Source organism: Rattus norvegicus, chromosome X, assembly GCF_036323735.1.
Source record: "Rattus norvegicus strain BN/NHsdMcwi chromosome X, GRCr8, whole genome shotgun sequence".
Lineage (NCBI taxonomy): Eukaryota > Metazoa > Chordata > Mammalia > Rodentia > Muridae > Rattus > Rattus norvegicus.
The window spans coordinates 144544522-144562149 of NC_086039.1; the positions used below are offsets into that span (position 1 = coordinate 144544522).

Consider the following 17628-nt stretch of genomic DNA (forward strand, 5'->3'; position numbering starts at 1 on the left):
TGGTGGGTTAGTGATGAAATCTTCAAGGCTCCTTCTCCCCACTCTCCAGGCAAGACAGGGCAGGTTTCAAGCTTCTGGCCATGGTAACTGCTGAAGCTGCTAAACACTGGAGGGGCTATGTGCTATCTACCTAGACTGTCATTGGAACAAGACTCTGGCAGAGCCCAGTGTTCTCCTGCCAAACAATAAGCCATGACGACAGCTACCAGCTCTTCTAATGGAGTTTGGCCTCTGAATGGTTGGGGATGTCTATAATGATCCCCTTCTTTGGTTCTTTTAGCTTTTAGTCACCTTAAAAGCAAATTTCTGACGGCTCATCTGAAGACAGGCACCTGGACTCTAGCTGCAGCTCCTTCATCAAGACACAGCCATCTAGCCTGTCCTCGGGCATTGATACCCCCAGCCACCACAGCCCCAGAGGCTCGCTGGATGCCAGTGGTGACTTTGGCATGGCACTGGGCACCTGTGCCAATGGTCTGGATGTGTTGACTATGTTTGCAGGTGCAGGGCTGGGAAGCAACCCTTGCCACCAGAGCAATTGGTATCATAGAGCACTCGGCCGTCAAGGGCTAGTACATGCTAAACACCATCCACAAGCCCCTGTACATCATGTGCCAGGACATTGCCTCTGGCTACCATTACAGAGTGGCCTCCTACAAGGCTTGCAAGACGTTCTTCAAGAGAACCATTCAAGGAAACATCAAATACAGCTGCCCAGCCACCAACAAGTGTGAGATCACCAAACAGAGGTAAAAGTTTTGTCAGGTCTGCCAATTCAGGAAATGCCTCAAAGTGGGATGCTGAAGAAAAGTGTGCATGCTGACCAGGTGCTTGGAGGCGGCCAGAAGTACAAGGGACAGCTAGATTTGGAGAAGAGTCCCTACCTGAGCTTACAGATTTCCCTACCTGCTAAAAAGTCATTGACTAAGATTGTCTCCTATTTACTGGTGGCTGAGCTTGACAAGTGTAGGCTATGCCTCCAGGTGATATACCTGAGGGAGATATCAAGGCCCTGCCCATTACTCTGTGACTTGGCAGCTCAGGAGCTTGTGGTCCTCATTAGCTGAGCCAAGAACATCGTAGACTTCTCCAGTCTGTCACTTGGGGACCAGATGAGCCTGCTGCAGAGTGCCGGGATGGGGAGTCTCATCCTGGGCACCGTGAACCACTCACTGCCCTACAATGACAAACAGGCATATGCAGAGGACTATATGATGGATGAGGAGCATTCTCCACTGGTGGGGATGCTGGAGCTTTGCTGAGCCACCCTTCAGCTGGTACATAGGTACAAGAAGCTCAAGGTAGAAGAGGAAGAGCTTGTGATGTTCAAGGCCCTGACCCTTGCCAAATCAGATTCAGTGTACATTGAGGACCTGGAGGCTGTGCAGAAGCTTCAGGACCTTCTGCATAAGGCATTATAGGACTGTGAGCTGAGCTAGTACCATGAGGAGCCATGGAGGTCCCCTGCTGTGGCAGACAGCAGCCATAGCCACACAGCACTTCTATAGTGTGAAACTGCAGGGCCAAATGCCTATGCACAAACTCTTCCTGGAGATGCTGGAGGCTGAGGTGTGATGGCCCAGCACATAGACAGATGGACACGATCCATGTGGAGACTTCCACAGCCATCAGCCTCGACTTTTTCACACCTGCATTGGGGCTCCGAGCTGTCCTAGAAGAAGGCCATGTGCAGACTTCTGGGGGCAGCAAATGGGGAGATGGAGATGGGAGGGTTAGAGCAGTGGGGCTCATCTGTCATCTGCATATTCTCTGCTAGTTTTTTCCTTTTCCATGGGCAGTGCTAAGGCTTAGGCCAGGGCTGACTTCCCTTAGTGCTAGAGACCACCCGATGAAGCATTCCTTCTTGCAAGGAATCCATTTATTGACCACCCTCTATTTAGGATCTGGAGGTACCTGGATGAGCAGTGCTTAGTACCCAGGATCCAAGAAACTTGATTGGGTGTTCCTGAAGGTGTTGGTGTCACTGAGGGCAGATCCTTGGGGCAGGAGGTCTCTCTGGTCTCTCCTGAGGCTCTGTACATCCTCAGTCTAGCTGGCACCCTCCCCTTCTCCTTTCCTTTTTTGTCCTAGTACATCAGTAGATAATCCTGCTAGAGTAACCACATCCTCATTCACAAGAATCCCCTTCCCTGCTTCCTGCTCAAGAAAAGGTAACTCCAGGACATGTGGGAACTCAATGGCTCAGAAAAATGTTGGGTTCTGTACCTAGTGCTCCTTGCCTGTTTCTCCTTCTCTTAGGCATGGCCAGTCTAGAAATCAATGAAGAATTCCAGACCTGGCCCCATCAGATGGCACTTGGGTACTCTTACTCAAGATCAGCAGCCTACGTTGGGGTGTAGGATAGATAGAGAGAAGACCCAGCTGTAGAGGAAAGTGTCATTGCACCTTGGAAAGGAAGGAGCTCTAAAGGTCCCCCTTGGCCCTTCCCTTACCTCATTAAAGGCAAGGCTTTGTGCCAAAGGAGGGCAGTATCTTGGCATTTGCACCAGAACTGTTTGATGTGGCCCCCTGGGTCAATTCCTACCAGGCCCCCTGCAGCCTGCTTGTCTTATAGAGTGTTCCGTCAACCCATCCCAGTATCAATAAACCCCTCAGCCCTAGGCACACTAACATGACTTTCCTCTGTTTTGTCCACTCAAGAGGCATTTCCAAGCTCATGATGGTGTTTATGGGTTGAGAGAATGTCCTAAAGATGAAGAGGTTCATTCTAGAAAATGGACACACTTTTCTCAGAAATCCTCCAGGCTTTACCTACTCTGATCTCTTCCTGGAGTACAATGGTCCCCCTCTTTCAGGCTTTCCAGCACCTGTCACTGCTACTAAGCTTTCCTGAAGAGCATTTCCCTGCTCTTTTTTTTTTTTGGTTCTTATTTTCGGAGCTGGGGACCGAACCCAGGGCCTTGCGCTTCCTAAGCAAGCGCTCTACCACTGAGCTAAATCCCCAACCCCTTCCCTGCTCTTTTGCCCACAAGGAATTGCATCTCAGAGCCACTGGGTGAGTGGAAAGGCTTTCATGCCTCTGTGTGAGTTCTCCTTGTCCCTGATCCAAGGTAGATACCACTTTTGTATTAAGCTGGGTTAACTCTTAGAGTCTAGGTTTAGCAATTCTGGCCTCTGAAAATTACCCCCAGCCACACTGTTTGTGTACCTAGAATTATGGAAAGGGGGTGTCACCTAAAATTCCCCCTAGTTCTCAGCACTTCTTCTGGGCCTCTGGACCACACCAGCAAGGGTCAGACAAATGCTCACAGCTGCCTGAGTGGACACTGCTTTGAAGCAGCAGCAGTTAAGTGGGCAGCCTTGGATCTATGGTCTACTAATGCAAGCATTCCAGTATGGGATGCTTGTCACCAAAGGTGGCTGCTCCCCTGCTGTCCCTAGATAGAAACCATTTTCCTTTAACAAGCGAAGAGAATGGACCAGTTGAGTGACGGCCCTGTGGGAAAGCTGGGTCTTCTGGGCCCCTGGAGTCAGAGGGTAGAGTCCACTTGTTCAAAAACTAGCCAGATGAGGGACATCTGTGAGGCTAAGGTGCTCAAAATGGGAAAGTGAGAGACCTCCCTCTACCATTCATTCACCCCCCCCCCCGCCAATGAGAGCAAAAACCCAGGCTACCTTCCATCTCCATTTCTGGAACCCTTGGAAAGGGGAACTCTCTTTGCAATTGTGTATTCAGATAAAGGTTATTTGAACCCAGAAATAAAACATAGTCAACCTTGTAGAAGGAGATGCTGGCTGAGATTTCTTTCCTGTGTTCCCTAATCTTTCTGAAGACTCTGGATGGTGTTGGCATGCCTCCCAGTTTTTGTGTACATAAACAGATGACATCCCAGGGACACATCTTGAGAAATAAGAGGCTCTCGTTTGGGGATAGCAGGGTCAAAGTCTATATACTGTCTGTGCTTGTCCCTTTCCTCCAGACTTGACTATCCATGGGAAACAGGTGGCAGGCAAGGATGACAGACTTGTGACAAGGAGACAGGAGGGCCCAGAGTCCAAGCCCATGGAACAGCACCAAAGAGAAGCACTATGTGGAGAGATTGCTTTATTTTCTGATAATGATATTATGGCTGGAATGACTTAAGATGTCTATGTTTATTAAGTGGCAGCTCTTCGTGTTGCTTCACCTTCTTGTACCTTTATGATCTCTCTTCCACAGGCCCCGTGTAAATCACGTGCCCTGGGACTATTTCATTCCGTCCCATGTATCTGAAATCTTATAAATATAATAATAAAGACCTGCTGAATCCAAAAAAACAAAACAACAATAAAAAACCCCAACAACAACAACAACAACAACAACAACAACAACACACAGAAAATTCCCTGATTGGATTTAAAGCCTCCAAGAACTGTGGATTTCTCCTCTAGACAGGACTACTGGCCTACTTTTATTTTCTAGGTTAATGTCCATTCTTAGCCAAGGAAATATTGACATTTGGGAGCAGCTTGGAGAGGCAGAGTCGGCTTTCTTTTACTGTGTGGTCTCTGGTAGGTTCACGATGTTCCAGGGCAAGTCAAGAGTAGTTAGGCAACACAAAGTGGACTTTATGAGAGAGATAGGGTGTGAGAGATGGGGAGGACAGAGACAGTGGAAGGAGAGAGACTAGTAGGGGAGGGGGAAGAGCATGAAGTTGGGTGGATGGGGAGATGTTAGGTGGATCTGAGAGAGTTGGAAGAAGAAAGAATATGATCAGAATGCGTATGAGAATCTCAAATTAATAAAATATTTAAGAAAAAGTGTGTGTGTGTGTGTGTGTGTGTGTGTGTGTGTTTCACTGTACAAGTGCCCTTGTGTGTGCATGCTGAAGCTGGAAGAGTGCTGAAGTTCCTCATGTAATTGGGCTTATTGGTATCTCCTTAGTCTCCAGTTTTTTGAGTAAAATCAGCCTTGCACATGTGCATAGTTTTCTAGAATACCAAAGATGTCTGATAGCTTATCATGTCTCACAATGGTTTCCCTGTCAAATTTAAGCTGATGTATTGCCAACTCCAGTATCATTGTAGCCTCAAACAGCTATGCTATTGGCCACTTAGGTATGACACTAAAAACTGCTGCTGGTTTTCATGTTGTTTTGGGGGGTTAGGACCTTTTCACAATGTATCTCACATCCATTCCCACCCATAGCAGAGCTGATGCTTGTTTTTTTTTTCCGTTGAAGAAATATTTATTTTTCTATATTTTTCTTAGTATACAAGATTCCCCTCATCCATCCCCTTCCCCCGACATTCCCCTCCACTGGGGGTCCAACCTTTAAAGGACCAAGGGCTTCCCCTTCCACTGGTGTCCCAACAAGGTTATTCTCTGCTACCTATGCAGTTAGAGCCCAGGGTCAGTCCATGTATAGTCTTTGGGTAGTGGTTTAGTCCCTGGAAGCTCTGGTTGGTTGGCATTATTGTTTTTATGGGCTTACAAGCTCTTTTAACTCTTTCAATACTTCCTCTAATTAACCCCAAGGGGGTCCTGTTCTCAGTTTGGTGGTTTGCTGCTAGCATTGACTTCTGTATTGGACATGCTCTGGATGTGTCTCTAAGGAGAGATCTATATCCGGTTCCTTTCAGCATGCACTTTTTTAGCTTCATCCATCTTCTCTAGTTTTGGTGACTCTGTGTGTGTGTGTGTGTGTGTGTGTGTGTGTGTGTGTGTGTGTGTGTGTGTGTGCATGCCACATGTGGGGCAGGCTCTGAATGGCCATTCCTTCAGTCGCTGCTCTAAACTTTGCTTTCATATTCCCTCCTATGAATATTTTTTCTCCTTTTAAGAAGGAGTGGGAACATCTGCGTTTTGGTCATCCTTCTTCTTGAGCTTCCTGTGGATCGCATTTTGGGTAATTCGAGCTTCTGGGCTAATATCCACCTATCAATGAGTGCATACCAAGTGTGTTTTTTTGTGATTGGGTTACCTCACTCAGGTTGATATTTTCTAGTTCATTCCATTTGCCTATGAATTTCATGAAGTCATTGTTTTTGATAGCTGAGTAGTACTCCGTTGTATAGTTGTACCACATTTTTTTGAATCCATTCCTCTCTTGAAGGGCATCTTGGTTCTTTCCAGCTGATGCTGGTTTAGCTTTGTCCTGCTTTGTTACAGTCACTGTGATAAGAGCCAGGTGAGGGTGTAGAGAGATCAGTTTCAAAACCTGCCAATGCCCTCACATCAATGTCCAGTATATATATATTTGTGTGTGTGTGTGTGTGTGTGTGTGTGTGTGCTTGTCATTCTGGAGTGTACCTCTGGGGAATTAACATGCAGCCCAATCCAGTTGTTTTGGGCAATTCCATGCAGCTTCACCACTGTCCCATGGAGGAGATTTTCTTAGCTTCCTGCTCTATCAGATACTTTCACATTTCGACTCCCCCAGGGAGTTCTTTTATTCTTTCCTCTTCTATTCAATGAGACAACTAAAATATTTCTTCCTTACAGAATGTTTTCCATTTGTTCTTCTGGGTTTCTAAGACCCTAACAGTGAATACACTTGTTTTACATGCATCCTATGCATCAGGTATTAATCTGATTTCTTCAGAATGTATTCACTTAAGAATTCTTGATTATACAGCCTTACTTTACCATCTATTTCACTATAATATATAGTCTCAAAACCTAATCCCTGATAGCAGTCATGAGGTCCCTTGGAGCTTTCCAATACACTTTTGGTAAATTATTTCAGTTGGTTGTCTTTTTCTTTAAACTCGTCAGACCTATGTTGGAAGTAAACCTAAGTTATTGGTAGTAGGTAGAGAAGGGGAAAGTAACCCCTTGGTGGGGCAAGTGCCTTCTTATAAGGGAGAAGCTTGTACAACACCCTGTGAGTAGCAAGTGCTTTCTTATAAGGGAGAAGCTTGTACAACACCCTGTGAGTACAGCAGAAGCACTTTTACTGCTAGGGCAGGCTGGTCCAACTGTGCAAGCAGTGTTTGAGGTTGATGGGTGCTTTAGAGTCAACATCTTTGGGGACATTCAGGCATGGTCTTCGCATAGCTCAAGGTCTTATGTTTCCCTCACAAGAACTCTGTATTCACATAGAAAATTTTTCGTACTTAAAAAAAAAACTGATTAAGTCAACTTATTTAAATAGTTGACTTAGGCATCTGCATTGGTCACTTTAACATTCACTCTGGGCTCAATACTGATGGAAAAAAATCTGTAACAATCTCAGAAGGACTATGCTAATCAATGAGTCACTTGTAATTTCTCATTTGGAAACAATCCCATGTCTTAGAGCTTCACCATGAGATGTTTTTTTCCATAAGGATTCTCCATGTCTTGTAAGCAAGCACAGGGATCCTTTCACTTTCAGATTGTTTGTATTTGCACCTCTGATCAAGTCAGCACACATTTTCTCCAGTGACTTCATGTTGTGGCTGGTGAGAGTGAATTCGGTGAATCGCCACAACGGGTACCAAGGGCATCTTTCCAGTATCTTTAAAAGCTAAGGCTGAAGTACAGCTTCCTGGCTGACTTGTTCCTCAGCAAGAGCAAACTGTGGTGAGTCAGGGCAGGAGCAGGCTAAAGAGAGCTCTACTATACACATTGCCACCAGAGCTCCACTGTACACAGCACCAGGTCTCAGAAAATGATCTTTGTGTTTAGTACCCACTGCAGGAGGTAAATACCTGTAAACTACCACCAATTTCGTTCTCACGCCTATCCGTTAATTTCTAGTTAGAGGTCCACAGTCATTGTTTATCTCTTTTTGGGGTATCAAAATAACTTGTCAATAACAGCCAACTCTCCTTCTCTTCTTCCATTATCACACCTGTTTTACAAATACTTAAACCAGCTCAGTGGCAACAGGACACTTCTATGCAAAGACATTCCCCATGTTAGTACTAAGGAAATCCCCAGCTGCTGAGCCTTGGCCTTGTGCCAGAGGCTGTGTTCCAGCTAATAACCAGGATGCTAACCTCTTCCCACACTGGATAGTGAGCTAGTCCCGAATTCCCATCCTAACACTGTATTTCTTTTCTTTTAAAAAATTTATTTAATCTTTTATTTTACACTCCAGATTTTATTCCCCTCCTGGTCTACCTTCCGACTGTTCCACATCCCATATCTCACCCCCCTATCTCCCATTTGCATGAGGATGTCCCCACCCTCCACCCCCTACTCCCACACTCCACCAGACCTTCCCACTCCCTGGGGCCTCTAGTCTCTTGGGAGTTAGGCACATCTTCTTTCACTGATGTCAGACCCAGCAGTCGTCTGCTGTTGATACTGTATTTCTCAGGCTGCTTGCTACCTGCTAAGCTGTTAATAGTGTAAGTCTTCAAACGTCGGTGCCGAGATAGGAGTGGACACACAAGAAGACTTTTATTCATTTTCAACTTCGTAATTGTTTTTCAGATAGTAGTTTAATCAACCTTCCTCCCTTTCCCTGCCTCCAAACACTCCCACATAATCTTCATGATTGTTCAAATCTATAGCCTCTTTTTAAATCAATTGGTATTTCACAATTGTATGGATTTTTATATACATATATAGTCTGTCGAGTCCATATAATGTTACTTGTATGTATGCTTTTAGGGATGACCATTTGACACCAGATAAGTATTTGCTGTGACCTTTTCTGGAGAGGACCACCTCTTCCTTACCCAGTTTTCTTCAGTTGCCTATAGTTCTTTGTGTAGGGCTGAGGCCTAGGGAGCTTTTCCCTTCCAGTTTGACAAGGTCACTGGTATCAGCCTTGTTTAGCTCATGTGCTGGCAAGACTTTTTAGGTATAGTATAGCTCCTAACATTTTCTGGGATGATACTAGATCCTCACTAATGCTCTGGGTCTTACAATCTTCCCATCTTCTCTTCTGCGGTGTTCCCAAAGCCATGGGTGTGGGAATTGTTGTGTGGATATAACTTCTGGGACTGGGCTCCACAACTCTGAATGCTGATTGGTTGTAGTTTTTGGAATGGTCCCCAAGAGAAGTTTCCTTGATGAGGGGTGAAGAATAATACTTAACAATTTTCTAAAAATGATGCTTAAAATATTTCCCATGGGGTAGTACAAGGACTATATATTATAGAAATCATTTATTTTTGTCTCTGGGGTCCTTTATCTATACTTTTGTATAAGTTTTCCCTATATGCCTTGAATTGTCAAAAAGGTAACCAATGTATGTTTAATGTGTCTCAGAAATGTGCTCTTCTATATAAATATTTTACTTTATATTTTCTGAAATATAGTTTCTAAAAGTCAAGAATGTTTTTACAAGACGAGGTTTATTGGACTAAATGTTTTACTTTTATCAGCAGAATACTTGCATGATAGCCATATGATATATATATATATATATATATATATATATATATATATAATTTTTTTAACTAGAGTGAAATGTTTTGTCTAAGCTCCTCGAGGCCTGTTGGGGTACATGGATATACCTAAGTAATGTTAGCTCAAGTTTGTATATCAGATGGAGGCAGTTGACACAGTTAGGAAAAGCTACTGTTTGTGATTTCTTGTCAGGAAGAACATATTAATGTGGATAGGTACTAGGAGGGTTTTGTCTAAAACAATTAGTTTATTTTCAGAACAGTCTTTTAAGCAGAGGTTACAAAGGAGGCAAACAGCTAAAGAAACAGTTTATCCTATGCTTTACCTTGGTGAAGTGTACCTTCTTCCATAGGCATGACTTTAAATATTATTTGTTGTTACCTTTGTTTTTATTAGTTTACATTTAGCTCTCATCTAACTTTATATCTGCTACTCTTAACTAGTGGATTGCTTATATGAAAGTATATTTCTGTTCGCTCAGTTTCTATAGACACATCCTTGTCCTCCTATTTTCTTCTGCTGCTAATAATAGAAATTTAACACTTTGGAAGAGTTGAAAACTTCACTAAGAGTATTCTATCAGCTATATGACTATATATCTATATATAGATGTGGACAAGTGTAGGAATAAATTTTAACTGTGAACCATTATATCTTATTTATGGAACAGGTTTTTTTTCACTAGACAGGAATTATTGTGTGAGTCTCTTATGAGTGAAAATTCCTGGGAGAAGAAGGAAAAAATTACAGTCACTCCTCGAATTTCTGTGTCAACAAGTCATTTGAGATTCTTCTGTTGTGAATTTTCTGTTTAGCCCTCTACCCCATTTTTGATTGGATTGTTTGGTTTTTTTGGAGGTTGGTTTCTTGAGTTCTTTATGTATTTTGGATATTAGCCTTCTATTGGATGTGGGTTTAGGGGCAGAGGAAGGGAGGGACCTGGGTGGAAAAGGGGCAGGGAGGGGAAAAGGGGAACATGATCAGGTATTAGGGGAAAACAGGAGTTAAGCCCTGAGGACCAACAGGAAGAATGGACACGGGCAATTTCTGGAGGTAATAGTTGGGGGAACCCTTTAGAATGTACCAGAGACCTGGGAGGTGAGAGACACTCAGGGCTCAAAGGGAGGGACCTTAGATGAAATGCCCAATACTGGGGAGAGGGAACTTGTAGAGTTCATCTCCAGGAGAAAGACAGGGAGGGCATCAAGTGGAGGAATGGGGCCGCCATCCCACAGTCAAAAATTCTGATCCAAGATTGTTCCTGTCTAAAAGAACTACAGAGACAAAAATGGAGAAGGGACAGAGGGAAAGGGGGTTCAGTGACAGGCCCAAATTGGGATCCAGCTCAAGGGGATGCTCTAAGGCCTCACACTATTACTGATGCTATGTGTGCCTAGCATGGGTGCCCTCTGAGAGGCCCAAGAAGCAGCTCAGAGAGTCAGATGCAGATACTTACACCCAACCATTGGACAGAAGCCAGGGCCTCTGTGGTTGAATTAGGGAAAAGCTGGAAGAAACTGAGGAGGAGGGTGACCCCATTGGAACACCATCAGTCTCAACTAACCTGGATCCTCAAGATCTCTCAGACACTGAGGCAGCATACAGCAGCTGATCTGAGGCCCTGACACATATACAGCAGAGGACTGCCTGGTCTGACCTCAGTGAGAGAAGATGTACCTAACCCTGGAAAGACTTGAGACCCCAGGGAATGGGGAGGTCTGGTGAGGTGGGGGTGGGAACATTTTCTTGGTGTGGGGAGGGTGTTGGGGGGAAAGAATAGGATGAGAAACTGTCTAAGGGCAGACCCAGAGGAAGATGCTGACGGGTCTATTAAAAATATTAAAGACTAGTAATAAAAGAGAAGGGGTAGGCCAAATGGGAAAGTCATGAGAGAGGTTACATTAGCTCATCTACTTAAGTATCGAGTGATCAGGTAATACTGCATTTAAATTTTATTTTTAAGATTTTTATTACAATTTACTTATTGAAATTAAAGTCTAGGGTTATTTATTTTATTTCCATGTGTTCAGTTTTTGCCTGCATGTCCTTGGTTGTGAACTATCATGTGGGTGCTGGAAATCAAACCTGGGCCCTCTGATAGATCAAACGCTATTAACCATGAAGCCAACATTCCAGCTCCCATCTAATCAAAATTTAGATTGCTTTTTAGTAATCTTATCCTTAACTTGATGTTTAGAGTACTAAGTACATAAAAAATGAATCTTTGAGTAAATATAATCAGGGGTATCCAGGTAACCCACATGTATAGATAATCTAGAAATAAACATTTTAGCAATGTTTTCTCAGTAACAAGATTCCTTTTGTTTTCTTTCCCATGCACACTTATTTACTTTAAGGTGGTCCTGAAGTATCTCCATGTGCAACGCTTACTTTGGTACTTTGGTTGGTTTTAATGCCAGCTTGCATCAATGACTAATTTTACCTATGGAGTTCTAGCATAAGAAATAAATGTGTTCCTCAAAAAATTTTGACTGCTGGAGTGTATTGCTCATATATGGCTTCTGTTCTACCCAGGCTTCCTGCTTCTGGTGTTCTCCATCAAGACACCCTTTGTCTAAAACTGTTCAACTTAATAATACACCTTGACTGAAACAAGCCTGCCCACAAGCTGGATAGAATGTTTGACAGAATGCCCTCAAAGGTTCCACAGCTGCTTCTGACAGAAAGCCACCACGGCTTCACTATTCTCTCAACGATTAAAATTTCAGCTAGAGACTCATGTTTGCTTCATGGTTCTACATTTCAGGTGGAGAGGTAGGAAAAAGGTCAGTATGTGGCAAGAGCGGTTTTTAACAGTTTTGAACCAAGTAACTTTTATAACTCAGTATATTTATTTGTATTTACGTTTGTCTATGTGTATATGCATCATAAAATGTCTAAGAAAACATTAATTACATGGAATGAACTATGTTTTCTGCTGTAATAAATTGTATTTTATTTGGATCATTTGTGTGTGCATGTTGCACATGTTTTCACCTGAGTGTGGAGGCTAGAAGACAATCTACAGTATTGTTCTTCAGGAGTTGCTCGCCTTGGTTTCTGAGACAGTTTCTCCTTGGTCTGGAGTTCAGTGATTGAGAGAAGATGGCTAAGCATTCAGCAATAGGGATCTTCCTAATTCCACATCCCCAGTAGGAGTGTTACAAGTGTGATTCCAGGCCTCGGGTTTTATTAGGCATTGGGAATCATACTATGGTCCTCATGCTTGTGGGAAAAGCGTGCTACTTAGTGAGCTATGCTTCCCCAGCTTTTGATACATGTTAAAAAAAAGATATCAAGAACCCCAGCAATAGCGTATTATATATTTTCAAATAATAATGAGCAGATATATTTGAGTATAAAATATTGTAGTTACCATCATCAGGATTATTGTTCATTGGCAGTACACAACATCCTAATTAATGCTTATTTGCTATAGTGTATGGTGTTTACTATATATGTATGTCCTGCAGAAAACATCTTTCATCTGTCAGGAAAATGAGATGACTAGCTGTATACATTCTTCTTAAGGAAGACCTCCTCTATGCAGAATCACTGCTTAAATGAAAATAAAAGTTATTATAATTTTAAATCTGCCTGTCTGTAACATATTCATTCATTACTTTGCTGTTCCCATAGGGGGATAGAAAGGAAATCAGACATAGTTAATGAAATTAGAAAAACAATTTCAACTAATTAGAGGAGAACTGAAAATAGATTTTGCAGCATTATATAAGCAAATACAAATTAAATTCCCACGGGGCATTTCTTTTTAATGTCATTTGTCTTCTGCTTGAAGTCAAAGGTCCTCTCCCCTACAGTTCAGGGAATTTGAATTCTCAACTCAGCATGAGCATGCTAGCAATGTATTTAGCAAACAGAATTGTGATTCATGAATGAAGGCGCATTCATTGTCTCAATTTCTGTGCTACTAAAAGAGAAATAGTAGGGTAATTCTGGATTGAAATTTATAAATCCACATACTTTTTTTTCTCTTAAGGCAAGGTTTCTCTGTGTAGCCTTAGCTGTCCTGGAACTTACTGTGTAGACCAAGCTGGCCTTGAACTCAGAGATCACCTGCCTCTGACACTTGAGTGCTGGGATTAAAGGGTGTATACCACCACCACTCAGCTAAATCCCCATTCTTTATAAACTATAATATCTTAATGAATTATTTGAGAATTTCATATCCATACAATGAATTTGTATCATAGTCACCCCAGCTTCTCTAAATGTCCCCAGATCTACCTCTAAGTTCCCACTCCACCCCCACTTTGTGTCTTTTTCTAAATAAATCACATTTTACCTAGTGTTTAGCTTATAGCATGTGATCTATTACCAAATCTCTGGGTTTTAGCCTATGAGTTAATATTTCTTTCTCGTGCCCAGAATTAAAAACTAAACCACCATTATAGTTGGTATGAATTGATCAAGAGAGCAAGAAGCTACTTAACTATTTTCCTTTCATTCCTTCCACTTAACAGTTTAGGTTGACCTTCCTTTGTTTATCTTTCTGCCCCTTCACTGATACCAGTGGAGATAGCTTTAGCAAATAGAAATTTAAAAAAGGGCTCAGAGGTGTATGGTCTTGATAGAAGGGCATGGGAAAACTAACACGGGCTCATAAAGTGAGTGCAGAAAATATTCCATTATTGAGGTGATAAGTGGGTTCAACATTACAGTCCTTTTGAGGTTTTAGTATATTTGAATAATTTAATTTATAATATTACAATAAAAACCCCACAATCTGGGACTGGAGAGATGCTCAGCAGTTAAGAGCACTGGCTGTTCTTCCAAAAGACATGGATTCAGTTCCTCACACCCACATGGTGCTCACTGCCATCTCTAACTCCAGTCCTAGGCAATCTGACCCTCTTCTGACCTCTGCATACACATGATGTACAGAGAAATAGAAAAGCAAAATACCCATACACATAACATATAATAATGCCACAAGCAACCAAGCATGGTTCAGGTAGGGCCAGGCTGAGAACTGACTGTGAGTTGGCTATGGGGAGAATATTGGGAGATGTGGCCAAGGAAAGTTTTTGGTGGATCTTTCGTGAGCCGTCTTAGTGAGAGAAGGTAAGGAAAGGAATGAAGACAGCAAATTATAGCAGCTTTTTTTTGAGGATCTTTACTATAAGGCGATAAGACATTTACTATAAATAGCAAAAGAACCAGAGAGGCTGAGAGAAAAGGATGTTGTGTGCAGTTGGAAGCCAAGTAGTAAGAGCAAAGTTATGTAGGCAATGGAATGAATGGTGCAGGTCCCTGGATCAGTGTTGGCAGGCAGAATTCTTCTGTGCAAAAGTAGATAGACTAAGAAGAAAGAAATTGGAGCCAGGGTGGGGGTTAGTTGACACATGGGAAAGATGCGAGTTCAGATGTAAGTCCCAGTGGGATGCAGTAGTAGAAGCTGTAGAAATTTGCTTTTGCTCTCCTGTATTTTCTCAGTGGAAATTGAAACAAGACCATCACCCAAGAGTGAAGCTGTGGGAAATTAGGTACTTGAGAAGAGAAAAGATAGGATAATTTTCTAGAAGGAGAAGAGTACCTAGACTAGAGAAATGTAACAGTATTGTGTTAAAGTAAAAAAAAATTCTAAAATTTGCCATGTCAAAAGTAATACATGTATTTTTCTCATACATGCTGACAGCATACCTCTATTAATGGCAAATTCATTATTAGTACAAATAACACATTAGCTATATCAAATTGTGAAAGTGTTTGCATATGTGTATATGTGTGTGTATGAGAGAGAGAGAGAGAGAGAGAGAGAGAGAGAGAGAGAGAGAGAGAGAGAGAATATGCAGGTGTGCATACGTCAAACCACACATTCCCAGGGAAACATTGCGTGTTGTTCCTTGCCATCCACATTAAAGTACCTCGTTTGTTTGTTTGTTTTTGTTGACTAGCTGGTCCATGAGCTTCTGGGAAGTCTCCTGTCTAGGTCTTTCATCTTTCCATGGTAGCACTTGGATTACAGACATTCATGCTACATGTCTGGCTTTACATGGGTTCTGGAATATGAAATCTTCACTGTGTGGCAAGGACTTTTATCCACTGAGTCATTTCCTGACCATGCAAATTTTTTTTATCATTTTCAATATTGCCAAGAATCAGTATTTTGGCATACTTTTAATTTATACGTTTCTTATTATACATGAGATAAACATTTTTTTCTTATGCTTGAGATCCAATGTCTATAAAAGGCAATTAGAACTTTGGGGGAGCTTTGAATCTGATGACACAAACAGCTGCAATTTTGTCTCTATGACTAAGCCTACACTGAATGCCACCACCTACAAATCATAGCGACTTGGAGGTGGGAATGCTTATAAGACACACAAGGAGAAACTTCATGTTTTGAGTCTGATCTAATCAGGCAATCCAGAAACACGTTAATATTTTAAGAGTCACAACTCTAAACTTCTGATATTCTTCCCACAACTCTAACTCTGGGCCAGACACTTGTGTACAACAAAGATTTTGATGCAAGTGGGTGATGCAAAATTCTTATGCAAGTGTTAGAAAGAGGAGTAAGGTCATGGTTTTATGATGGGTGAAGATGAATAGTGAGCAGTGACTTCTTCAGAGCACTTGTCTAATGGGCACTTTAAAAGGGAAGAAGGGTCAGAGAGGGCTAAAACCTTGGCAGTATGTTTTAGGCTCATAAAACCTAAGAACAATGGTTTTGCTGGCCTCCAGGAAAGAAAACAAGACCGAAAAAAAAATCTGCCACAATGGTTGAACTTACATACTTACATTTGTATGTTTATCTGTCTGTCTATCTATATCTATCTATCTATCTATCTATCTATCTATCTATCTATCTATCTATCTATCGACTATCATCTATCTATCTATCTATCTACTATCATCTATCTATCTATCTATCTATTGACTATCATCTATCTATCTACTATCATCTATCTATCTATCTATCTATCTATCTATCTATCTATTATCATCTATCTACTATCATCTATCTATCTATTATCATCTATCTATCTATCTATCTATCTATCTATCTATCTATCTATCTATCATCTATCTTTAAGATAGTGACTTACTACATAGCCTATACTGGCCTGCAATTTGCTATGTAGTTACCTTAGTCTACCATCAAAGTGATTATCCCCCTGCCTTCTGAATGCTTTGATAATGTGTGCCATGTGCCCAGCTTAGCACTGCTATTACATATTCAAATTGGGGATTCCAATTCTGAAAGGGACCTGGTGCATAAGAGTAGGCACCAGTCCTGGATTCTCTTCGGGCTGCATTCTCTTTTTTGTGTGCCATGAGCCTAACGACCATTTAAGCCCACAGATAATTCTCATTTCTAATGTGTCCCATAATATGGAGTATTTGGTTAAACCAAAGAGGTATTTTCCTTCAATGTGCCTAGAAAGTATCCTTTTCACTAAATTTCACAAAGGTTCTCGGTAGGATCATGGTGGCTATGTTGATGCCTGCTAGACTCACATAGCATATTGCTCTTGCCAATGGATATGGGTACCCACCTTGTCTCTTAATACCTTTAACTTCTTGGATGTTCCAAGAACCTTTAGGAATGCTTAGTGGTGAAGATACTATCTAAAAGGCTATGCCAGTTCATGGAATGGAGGGTGGAGACAGGCTAAAGGTAGATTTAGAGGGGCTGAAAGATGCCTCAGAGGCTAAAGGCCTTCTGCTAGCTGCTCTTCCAGAGATCCGACCGAACACTCTATGCATAATAAATAAATATTAAAAATGAAAACAAAGATTTAGAGAAATGAAAACATAACTTGGTCTTATCAAGAAGTCTAAAATATGCATAATGCTAAATGTAAGTAAAACTAATGTTTTATATTCCAGTTTTAAGTAGAATAATTGTACTTCGAAAATTATGATGGGCTATTCACACTAAATCTTTTACATTATTGGACTATTTGTATTAATATTTTTTCAATTAAAAATTTGTTTTTATTTGATGTGTGTGCAAGTGCACATGCATGTGTGTACGCTTGCCCGTGGGTATCACAGCATGCATGTGAAGGCCAGATGACAACCTTTGGGAGTTGAATCTCTCGTTACACTGTGGGTTTCAGGAAACAAACTCTGATTGTTAGTGCTATTAGCTGCTGAAACATATCGCTGGCTCACATAGAATGTTTTTCATTATTAATATGATTTATAATTTTTGTAGTTTGTTTGTTTCTTGTTCTTGTTTAATACACATTGGAGAGCTATTTTCTGGCTTGAGAACTTGAAGAAATGTCTGAATTTTCATTAGACGTCAGAAATCCAGGGTCAAGGAAGAAAGTAAGAGTAAAACAAATTAAATGTTATATTTT

At 41.6% G+C, this 17628-nt stretch overlaps 1 pseudogene; it reads left to right on the forward strand.

The window, feature by feature from the left end:
- The first annotated feature begins 449 nt into the window (after positions 1–449).
- Esrrb-ps1 (estrogen-related receptor beta, pseudogene 1) lies at positions 450–1575 on the forward strand (annotated as a pseudogene).
- The last annotated feature ends 16053 nt before the right edge of the window (positions 1576–17628 follow it).